Below are 11,633 nucleotides of genomic sequence, written 5' to 3' on the forward strand. Positions count from 1 at the left end.
CATGGCCTTTTCTCTGGCACTTAAGATAACATTCATTAGAATTGTGTGCTATTTGCTCCATACATGAAACTAGATGATTAGAAATGAAAACAAAAACATTCCATCAACAAGAAAGGAGTTAATTGATTGGTTTAACTATTACTTTCCATGATTTACCAACACCAATTAAATGCAAGCATGCCATGTTGTTGATTTGCTTCCACGAGCTGAGGCAAGAAAATTTGACAATGTGGAACAGTTTTCTATTTTAGGCCTCTATCGTCATCATGGAGCTCCCCTGGTGCATCTATAAGAAGGATTGTGCAGAATGTACCTCTCTGTACTCTGTCCCAACACAATGGCTTAACCTAGTCCAATGACAGCATACCTGCTGAACTGGTCTACGGTGTACCAGCAGCCAATTGATTTCATGCCCATGAAATTCTGCCAGCTATGTGTCAGATTGTGTACTAGCTTTGCTCTGACTGAGCACTAACTCTGCAAAACAAATTGTGGTAAGTTATCAATCAGTTTCTCAGCATAACATTTTCATAACATAATTCATGAGATCATGTTAAACCTATCCTTGACTAATTCTGTAGGAAAAAGCATCAAAAACAGCAAGTTGTTTTGAAGCAGTGGAAGTGTGCAGAGATATTGAAAAAACAGCATTTTTCAATTTTACAGTATTAGCTAATCTTGTAATGTGTTAATGACATAATTCTGAAATTTAACAGAAAAGAAGAGCATTAATCCCATCTTAAACACTGCACTGTTACAAATTCACTGGGACAGCAAGGGAGTAGTTAGAAGCCTTATCATGTTGATCTGAAAAATAAAAATAATATTTCCATTGTCTGCAACAACCTCTGCCTTTAGATGTCTTTTGGTTTGAATAACAACTTGCAAAGATTTCCTTATTTGTCTTCCATTTCTAATAACTTGTTAGTGTGACTCTTGACTGGAGGCCACAGTCTCACCTGACATGATCTCCAGGGGTTTCTCAAGATCTTTCAGGTGTTTCCAAAGCTCTCCAGGGCATTTTCTGACCCTCAAATAGCAGCACGAAATTCGATGTTGTTGATCAACAAGTCACACAAACTAATCTACCGTATTTTTGCATTGCTAGCTGACTTCCTGTTGTGTTGCTCAGAGTAAATCCATGGACACATGTATTTATTACAAGAGTGCTGCTACAAAGGACAGAATGAATGGAAAGTGACAGGAGTGTGTTCAGATCCTTCAAGTCCTTAACCAGTTATATATGGAGCGAGAGAGAATTTAGCATTGATTTCCATATGTTACCTATTATAGGTTAAATTCCACTCAACATGCAGTTAATGTTTCATTAATGGAATTTTTAGATGAAAACAGTTTTGTACAACTGCTGAATAAAGAACTTTACTCATTGTACTTGCCCATGTGTAACCAAGTAGTGTCTTCCACCCATTATTTATTTATTGAGATACAGTGCAAAATAGGTCCTTCAAGCCCTTTGAGCCGCGCTGCCCAGTGACCTCCAATTTAGGTTCAATAGGTACACTTAATATCAGAGAAATGTCTACAATATACATCCTGGAATACTTTTTCTTTGCAAACATCCACAAAAACAGAGGAGAATTAATGACAGTGAAACATTAGAACCCCATAGTCCCCCCAGCTCCCCCCTTCCATGCACAAGCAGCAGCAAGGCGATGACCCCCCCCCCACATGCCCCACCAGCAAAAATGCATTGATGCCCTCCACCGAGCACTCAAGTGTGTAGCAAAGCATTAATAAAGACACAGAATTGCATTACCCCAAAGACAGCTCATTTACCCAGTAATTCGACATACCTCAGGCTCTCTCTCTCTCCCTAATAAGGGAAAAAGTGGTGTCCCCATAACCTAGCCTAATCACAGGGCAATTTACAATGACCAATCAACCTACTGACCGATATGTCTTTGGACTGGAGGAGCACCTTGAGGTAACCCAAACAGTCATGGGGAAGAACGTACAAACCCCTTGCAGACCGCAGCGGTATTGAGCCCCAGTTGATGGTACAGTAAAACGTTGAGCTAACCACTATGCTACCATGTTGCATACAGGGCACACATTGTTTAGTAGGAAATAACATTCCATTGTACATATTATTTTAAAAAATGGAAGAATAGCTTTGAGAGTCTATCTTAGGGTTTAGATAAAACAAATCTATTATAACCATATAACCATATAACAATCACAGCACAGAAACAGGCCATCTCGGCCCTCCTAGTCTGTGCCGAATTCTTAATCTCACCTAGTCCCACCTACCTGCACTCAGCCCATAACCCTCCACTCCTTTCCTGTCCATATACCTATCCAATTTTACCTTAAATGACACAATTGAACTGGCCTCTACTACTTCTACAGGAAGCTCATTCCACACAGCTATCACTCTCTGAGTAAAGAAATACCCCCTCGTGTTTCCCTTAAACTTCTGTCCCCTAACTCTCAAATCATGTCCTCTCGTTTGAATCTCCCCTACTCTCAATGGAAACAGCCTATTCACGTCAACTCTATCTATCCCTCTCAAAATTTTAAATACCTCGATCAAATCCCCCCTCAACCTTCTACGCTCCAATGAATAGAGACCTAACTTGTTCAACCTTTCTCTGTAACTTAAGTGCTGAAACCCAGGTAACATATATAAATTATATAAATAATATAATTTATTGATATCTTTCCTATAATTTGGTGACCAGAACTGCACACAATATTCTAAATTTGGCCTTACCAATGCCTTGTACAATTTTAACATTACATCCCAACTTCTGTACTCAATGCTTTGATTTATAAAGGCCAGCATTCCAAAAGCCTTCTTCACCACCCTATCTACATGAGACTCCACCTTCAGGGAACTATGCACTGTTATTCCTAGATCTCTCTGTTCCTCTGCATTCCTCAATGCCCTACCATTTACCCTGTATGTTCTATTTGGATTATTCCTGCCAAAATGTAGAACCTCACACTTCTCAGCATTAAATTCCATCTGCCAACGTTCAGCCCATTCTTCTAACCGGCATAAATCTCCCTGCAAGCTTTGAAAACCCACCTCATTATCCACCACACCTCCTACCTTAGTATCATCGGCATACTTACTAATCCAATTTACCACCCCATCATCCAGATCCTATTATTATTTCCTCTAATGGTTGTGAGTAATCCTTTGTGGTCCCACTGGACATCCTTAATGCTTGCATTAGAGGAATTGCCGTGGAAGCAGATGTTGAAGTGTGGTGTTATTCAGCAATGGGGAAGTTTGAAGGGGTAGCGATGACTTTGGAGAAGGGCAAGAGCAGCATGAGAGAGTCCTAAAAACTTCTTCTGATTCCTCCAATCGTTTATTCTGCATTCATCAGTAGACATCATCGCCTTGGATAAAATGATGGAAGGGAGGTCACTGATGAAGCAGCCGAATATGGTTGAGTATTGGGAACTTCCCTGAGGAATTTCCACTGTGATGTCCTAGCAACGGGACGACTGACTTCCACTAACCATCTGCATTTCTGGTTGACTCATTATGGGAAGAATATGGAAGCTTTGGAGGAAGGTAAAAAAGAGGTTTACCAGTATGCTGGCTGGATTAGAGAGTATGAACTTTAAGGCGAGGTTGGACAAACATGGGTTGTATTCTCTGGAGTATCAGACACGGAGCAGAAACCTGAAAGAAGTTTATAAAGTTATGGGAGGTATTGAAGGGGTCAGAAAGAGTCTGAATTTTTTTCCCCATGGCAAGAATGTCCAATACTAGAGGATATCTATTTAAGGTGAGAGAGGTAAAGTTCAAGGAAGACGTGCCGATCAAGTTCCTTTACACAGAGAGTGGTAGGTTCCTGGAACATACTGCCAGGAGCGGTGGTGGAAGCTGTTATGATTGTGGCATTTAAAAGGCTATTAGACACATGAATTTGCAGGGAATAGAGTGATGGTGTGCAGACAGAAGAAATTTAGATTCATTTTGCATCATAATTGGCACAGATATTGGCCTAAGGCCCTGTTGATGGTCTGCACTAACCATGATTATTTTCCCTTGTCCGAGCTATGAGTCCAGCCATCAGAGTGCATTCTCTTTGAGACCCATTGACTTCAGCCCTAACGTGACTGCCTGCTACCACACGTTCACTCACCTTGGCCTCTTCTGGCTTCCTAGGAGCTTCCTACTTGATTTTAAGTTCATCTTTGTCACCAAGACTCCTTACACAAATTTAATTGTGGTACCAATGGCATAATCAGGGTGCAGCTTTTTACAGTCAATTTAGGCTCTCTGCCATCTAAAGCAGAAACTTTGCCAACTTTAAATACATGAGATCTTCAAAAGGCCATGTCTCAAAAAGGTGGCATACATTACTAAGGACCCCACTATTCAGGTCATACCCTCTTCTCATTGTTACCATCAGGGAAGAGGTATGGGTGCTTGAAGACTCAAATTCACTGACGAGCTTTTTCCTCTCTCCCATCAGATTTCTGATTGGTAAACTATGAACACTGTTTCTCTATTTTTGATCTCTTTTTGCCCTGCCTATTTATTTACCTATATACTTCTTATTGTAATTTATAGTATACAGTATTTTATGTATTCCACTGTATTACTGCTGCAAAACAACAAATTTCATGAGATATGTCAGTGACTATAGACCAAAACATATGGTATGGAGGCCTGGAAACCAGGAAGCCTGGAGATACGGCACGAGCCCATGATCATCTCCTTTCATGCTTATCTCATCAATTAAAGAACCAAGGAAGATTGAAGTAATCAAGGAAGGTGTGGAAGCTGAGAGAGTATTCAACACCGTCTATTAGCCTTTTGCTCGCTGCTGCCAGAGAAGGTGTCTGCATCTGGTGGTCGCTCGCTCGCCTGCTGCTCCTGAGGGAAGGTCCTTGCATTCAAGTGATCTCTTTCTCCCTCAGTACTGTTGGTGGATGGTTCTGGGGCAAGGTTTAGTTAACACTAATTGGTCTCTAATTGAGGTTTCTGATGTCTTTTAGTGTCTAGTTCTAGTCCTGGCCATTCTGTTTTGCTGCTACTTTTGGGTGATTTTTGAACTGGGGCAGCCTGTAGATAATGAACACTGAGCCGAACAGTACTGAAATATGTCTTTTGATTTTGTGTTTTTTGCTCTTTTTTTTGTTGCTGTTTGTCCAATTTATTTGCACTGGGGTGGGGTTTGATATTTGATGGGTTAAATCTTTGTTTCTAGGAATTAAAATGGTTGGTTCCATTGTTCTTTGTTTCTAGGAATTAAAATGGTTGGCCAACAGGAAATTCTGCTTTTGGCAGATGGAGCGGAGGTGCTCGACAAAGCGGTGGGGAGGATGAATTTCAGGGTTGTATACTACATACAAACTTTGGTAATAAATGTAACTTGAATCTTTGATTCGGATTCCGTTGCTGCGTAAACCCAGACTGATCCTAATTGCTCCCTCACACTATTGCACTAGAAGAAGGGGTATCGAACTGACACTATTAAAATTATTAATTATCTATTTACCTCTACCCTTTGATCTTCTATTGGAAAAAATATCCTAAATATCTTTATAAACATGTGATTTTAGTGCAAAACTATCAGAATCTTTTCCAGACAATGCAGTTTGCAAAAATGGAAACACCAGATAATAGCCTCCATATCCAAAACATCATTCTCTGCATCTTCCGCCATCTTCAACATGATCCTACCAGCAAGCACATCATTACCTTTGCCCCCTTGCATTTCCTCCTTCCATGATTTCTTTGTCCATTCACCTCTCCTCACACATGCACAGAAATGCTACACCTCCCCATTAACCTCTCCCCTTACCTTCATTCAGAGCCATAAAAAGTCCTTCCAGATGAGGCAACACTCCCCCTGTGAATTTGTTGGGGCTCATCTATGGTATCAGGTGCTCTTGATGTGGCCTCCCACCACACTGGCGAGACCAGAGGTAAAGTTTGTCAAGCTCCTCCGCTCCATCTGCCAAAAGCAGAATATCCCTTTGGCCAACCATTTTAATTCCTAGCCGCATTCTCATTCCAACATGTCAGTCCATGGTCCTCTTCTGCTATGATGAGGCCACCCTCAGGGTAAAGGAGCAACACCTCATTTTCTGTCCATGTAGCCTACAACCTGATAGCATGAACATCAATTTCTCCTTCAGGTAATTTTTCCTTCCCCCTTCCCCCTTCTTCTATTGCCCACTCTGACCCTTTACTTCTCCTCTTCATCTGCCTATCACCTCCACCGGATGGGTTTCCTTCTTCCCTTGCTCCTGTGTCTACTCTCCTCTCCTATCAGATTCCTTTTACTCCAGTCCTTTATCTTTACCAGCAAATGGCTTCATTTATCACTTTCTAGCTAATCTTCCTTCCCCTCACTCACCATTTTATTCTGGTGTCTTCCCCCTTCCTTTCTGGTCCTGATGAAAGGTCTCAGCCTGAAACATTGACTGTTCATTCCTTTAGATGCTGCCTGACCTGCTGAGTTCCTCCGGCATTTTGCGTGTGAAGCTCTGGATTTCCAGCATCTCAAGAATTTCTTGTGTTTAACATCAAGTAGGTGTTTATTTTCTAAAATTAACCACTTGGGTTGCGTCTCATGATTAATTATAGTATTCCTTAACAGGGCCTCCCAAAGCCACAGCTTCATCATTTAGAAGAGCAAAGTGCACAGGAACAAGGGGAAGGCCCACATGGAATTTATTTTCCAAATCACACTGTATCCTAATTTGAAAATATCCTTAGTCAGGTTGCGGTCTTGGACTTCATGAACAATCTCACCACATGTCTATAGGAGTACACAGTAAGGAAGGTGGACTGGTAAAATGATCAGACAAGCAATCCAGAAACCCGGATTAACAACCTAGAGATTAGGCTTAAATCCTACCATGAATTCAACCATCTAGATTCTGCAGACGGAGACGCAAGAAAGTGCGCTTTCTGAAATCTGGAGCAACATTAAAATTGCTGGAAGAATTCAGCATCTCTGGAGGAAAATGGACAGTTGACATTGTGGGTCATGAAGTCCAGATAAACTGTCTCTATTCAAGGTGTTGACTATCCATTTACCTGCATAGATGCAGCCCAATCTGGAGAGTTCGAACTTAGAGAATAGATCCTGCTGATGACAGGCATGTGCTCTGTTGATGTCAGGCAGGGGAATCTTCCCCTTGTTGTAGCTTTGACTTGAAACCATTTTAATGATGGGTAGTTTTAAATTGCAATTGGACTTAAACTGATTTCACTCAAAGAAAGTTTCTGTTTATGAAACCATAAATCACATTTGGCGCAAACCATCTGGTTAAAAATTACTTGGTTTGTATTTCTCTCAGAGTCCACAGATGTCAGAGCCGATCCCATCCTTCAGAGTCAATGACAGTCACATGCAAGTGACATCGAAACCTGTGTTTTATAACCGAATATTAATTATTATTAGAGTCCTAAAGCCATAGAACACTGCAGCACAGAAACAGGCTATTCAGTCCATTCAGATCCATTAATAAAATTATTACAAATCAAAGCTACAACAAAGGAAAGATTCTCCTGCCTGACATCAACAAAGCAGAAGCCTGTCATCAGCAGAATCTATCCTCAAAATTCCAAGGGAACTCTCCAGCTCAGGCGGCATCTATGGGTCAGGCCCAACTAGTCTGTGCCAAACCATTAATCTGCCTACTCCTATCAACTTACACCCAGACTATAGCCTTCCAACCCACCCATCCATGTACCTATCCAAAGTCCTGGATAAGTAAGATTTAGAAACAGATTCAGGTTTAATATCATTGGCATATGTTATGAAATTTGTTGTTTTGGTGGCAACAGTATATTGCAATACATAATAAAAGTGGTAAATTACAGTAAAAAGTATATATCTATGTTTAAAAAGTTAAAATAAATAAATAGTACAAAAAGGGAAAAAGTAGTGAGGTAGTGTTCATTTACTTTTAAACTTTAATTGTGGAAGTAAGTTGAACGTGTACTTCTCTTTCTCACGCTGTTACTTCCTTATTTAAGTGTTTTAAAGCAGTTCCATTGCATTAAAAAATTCAAAGCAGAAAGTGGTCCTTCTTTGGAAATCCCTTTTTTACATCTTACATTGGTGCAACGGTAATAAAGGTCAGAATTAATTTCAGCTGATGCTTACTTGTTCAGTGATATATAATGTCATTTTTTCTGCAATAACTATTTGAAGTTTTCTGACTTTGACTTCATTCCATCATATTACAAATGGAACCATGCACCACTTCCTCTTTCAGACACCACATCCCCCTCCCTGTTCAAGAAATGATTAGTTACTGTAAGCTCGAGCAGTTCCTGTACGATATCAGTGGCTACTTCATGTGTTTTGCCTTAAAAGTGTCTGAACTTGAAGGAAGATAAAGACTAGTTTCTGCACGTAGAAGGACAAATATTCATGCTGCAAAATATCTAGGCCATTGAGTTATATTTGAATTCTGAGAAAAATGACAGAAGTTAACAGTTGCTATCCCTATGATCACACTTCCCTCTCTCAGCATGGTTGAAAACATTCATGATTTTAATATTTGTAACTTTTGAGAGCCACAAAATTTCTGCCATATTAAATAATGTTTCAAAGTCAATGCATTTCAGAGAAATTAAATGCAAGGAAGATATTTTGGAGAGTTATTAAGAAAAATGATCTAATGTGATATAAAGTCAAACATTTCTTCCTCTTTTAATATTCAGCAACGTTCCATTGCAACACCAACAAGAGAAGATCTGCAGATGCTGGAGATCTAAGGAATACACACAAAATGCTGGAGGAACTCAGCAGGCCAGGCAGCATCTATGAAAAATATCACACAGTCAACCTTTCAGGCCAAGACCCTTCATCAGGACTGGAAAAAGAAATTAGAAGTCAGAGTAAGAAGGTGGGGGAGGAGAGGAAGAAGTTCAGCATAGTAGGTGATGGAAATCCAGGAGAGGGGGTGAATTAAAGAGCCAGGAGATCAATTGGCGAAAGAGAAAGAGCTGGAGAAGGGAGAATCTGTTAGGACAAAAGGCCATGGAAGAAAAGGAAGGGAGATGAGCACCAGAGGGAGGTTTTGGGCAGGTAAGGAGGTAAGGTGAGAGAGGGAAATTGGAATGGGGAATAGTGAATTGGGGGGGGGGGGGGTGGAGGGCAATTACCGGAAGTTTAAAAAAATCAATGTTCCTGCCATTAGGTCGGAGGCTACTCAGACAGGATATAAGGTGTTGTTCCTCCAAACTGCTTGTGGCCTCATCACAGAGGAGGCCATGGACTGACATGTCAGAATGGGAATGAGAAGTAGAATTGAAATGTGCGGCTACCAGGAGATCCCACTTTTTCTGCTGGGCAGAGCAGAGGTGCTTGGCGAAATGGTCTCCCAATCTACACTGGGTCTGACTGATGTACTGGAAGCCACACTGGGAGCACTGGATACAGGAGATGACACCAACAGACTCGCAGATGAAGTGCCACCTCACCTGGAAGGATTGTTCGGGGCCCTGAATGGCAGCGAGAGGGGAGGTGTAGAGGCTGCTATAGCACTTGAAGTCATAAAGAATTGTTTGCTGGACACAGAGGCTGATCAGGTGGTAGGTGAGGATGAGGAGCCCTCTCCCTGGTGGGTTGGCTGAAGGATGCAGTGAGGGCAGACATGCGTGAATGGAAGAGATGCGGGTGGGAGCAGCACTGATGGTGGAGGAAGGAAACTCTTATTTTTGAAGAAGGCAGACATCTTATTAGTTCTGGCATGAAAAGCCTTATCCTAAGAGGAGATGTGGTGGAGAAGGAGGAATTAAGATAATGTAGTCATTGATATAGTGTAGAAAAAGTTGGGGAGTGATACTGGTGTAGGCTTGGAACATAGACTGCTCCATGTAGCCGACAAAAGGGCAGACATAACTGGAATCCATGCAAGTGCCCATGGGTGCACCTTTTGTTTGAAGGATGTGGAAAAAGCCTGAAGTGAAATTATTGAGAGTAAGGACCAGTTCTGCCAGATGAAGGAGAGTGGTGGTGGAGGGGAAATGCTTGGGTCTGGTGTCCAGAAAGAAGCAGAGGGCTTTGAGGCCTTCCTGATGGTGGATGGAGGCGTATAGAAACCAAACATCCATAGTGAAAATGAGACGACCAGGGCCAGGAAGCTAAAAGTCATTGAAAAGATCAAGAGCATGTGAAGCATCAGGGATGTAGGTAGGAAGGGACTGAAGCAGGGAGGATAAAACAAAGTCACGTTATGCATATATGAGTTTGGTGGGGCAGGAACAAGCAGAAAGAATGGGTCTACCTGGGCAGACATGTTTATGGATCTTGAGAAGGAGTTAGAAATGGGAGGTGCAGGTTAAGGGGATTATGAGGTTGGTGGCAGTGGATGGGAGATCCCCAGAGTTAATAAGGTTTGTGATGAACCATTAAATCTGGGGATCTCCATCAGTCACCCTATGACTCTACAAATTACCTATCACTTTGTACTTCTTCCTCTCCTCCCCCCACATTCTTTATCTGACTTCTAATCTCATTTTGCCAGACCTGATGAAGGGTCTAGGCCCAAAGCATTGACTATTTATTCTTTTCCATGGATGCTGCCTGGCCTGCTGAGTTCCTCCAGCATTTTGTGTGCATTGCTTCCATTTCAACACCAACTGCTTGACTGAATTCTTCAACATTATGACACCCAGAAGGGTAATATAGACTTGTAATATTTACCTTTAATAAAAACTATGATCAGTTTTTCTGAGTATCATTCAGTTAGTGATGTATTTTCTTATTTCAGAGCACATCACTTTTGCTCCTTCTTTTTAGTCCTTTAAAATCATTACATTATACTTTTATAAATTTGGAATAAAATAATGTAAAATTCAAACATGTTAACTGAGCTAAGTTTCATTGTCAGTGATTTTAGTGTCTTATACACCCACAACCTCACAAATATCTTAAGAGCTTGTCTTCAAGCCCACCCATGGAGCTGCCAAAAGTTCATTCACAATTTTACTTTAGTCCATTTTCCTAATCTTCATTTATGCCATGGATCCCTACCGTTAGTCAAAGGGTGTGTGGATCCCAGGTTGGAAACCTGTCCTTTTGACTTAGTCATGGTTACATCAATAGTGTGGTTACACTCAAACATTGATCTCAACCCAGCCTCAGAAACAGGTCATTTAAAAGGCTACATTGAGTACAACATGAACAACACAGATGAATTATTCCAAACAACCACCCAGGATATTAAATCCAATACCCTGATCCAACCTAGTATATGTTGGCGCGTGTCCAAGTAGTTAAGGCGTTCATCTAGTGATCTGAAGGTCACTAGTTCGAGCTTTGGCTGAGGCTGCATGTTGCGTCCTTGAGCAAGGCACTTAACCACACATTGCTCTGCGACGACACCGGTGCCAAGCTGTATGGGTCCTAATGCCCTTCCCTTAGACATTGGTGGCATGGAGAGGGGAGACTTGCAGCTTGAGCAACTGCCGTCTTCCATAAAAAATCCTTGCCCAGGCTTGCACCCTGGAAACTTTCCAAGGCGCAAATCCATGGTTTATCAAGACTGACGGTGACCTACACATACATTAGAGATTTTCCTCATTGCAATTCATAATAGCACAATCTTTAGATTGATAACAAATCACCTGCAAGACTGGTTCCATTGAGGACTGTTAAGTCTATATGAGAGTA

General features: G+C 41.4%; 1 long non-coding RNA gene across 1 annotated transcript; it reads left to right on the plus strand.

Annotated features, from left to right (window-relative positions):
* The first annotated feature begins 344 nt into the window (after positions 1 to 344).
* On the plus strand, positions 345 to 10,624 carry LOC132406990 (uncharacterized). The gene is made up of 4 exons (XR_009516329.1): positions 345 to 494; positions 5,237 to 5,349; positions 6,437 to 6,526; positions 8,678 to 10,624. It is a non-coding gene; the product is annotated as an uncharacterized LOC132406990 (long non-coding RNA).
* Positions 10,625 to 11,633: the final 1,009 nt, after the last annotated feature.

This window comes from Hypanus sabinus, chromosome 17 (assembly GCF_030144855.1).
Source record: "Hypanus sabinus isolate sHypSab1 chromosome 17, sHypSab1.hap1, whole genome shotgun sequence".
Taxonomy (NCBI): Eukaryota; Metazoa; Chordata; class Chondrichthyes; order Myliobatiformes; family Dasyatidae; genus Hypanus; species Hypanus sabinus.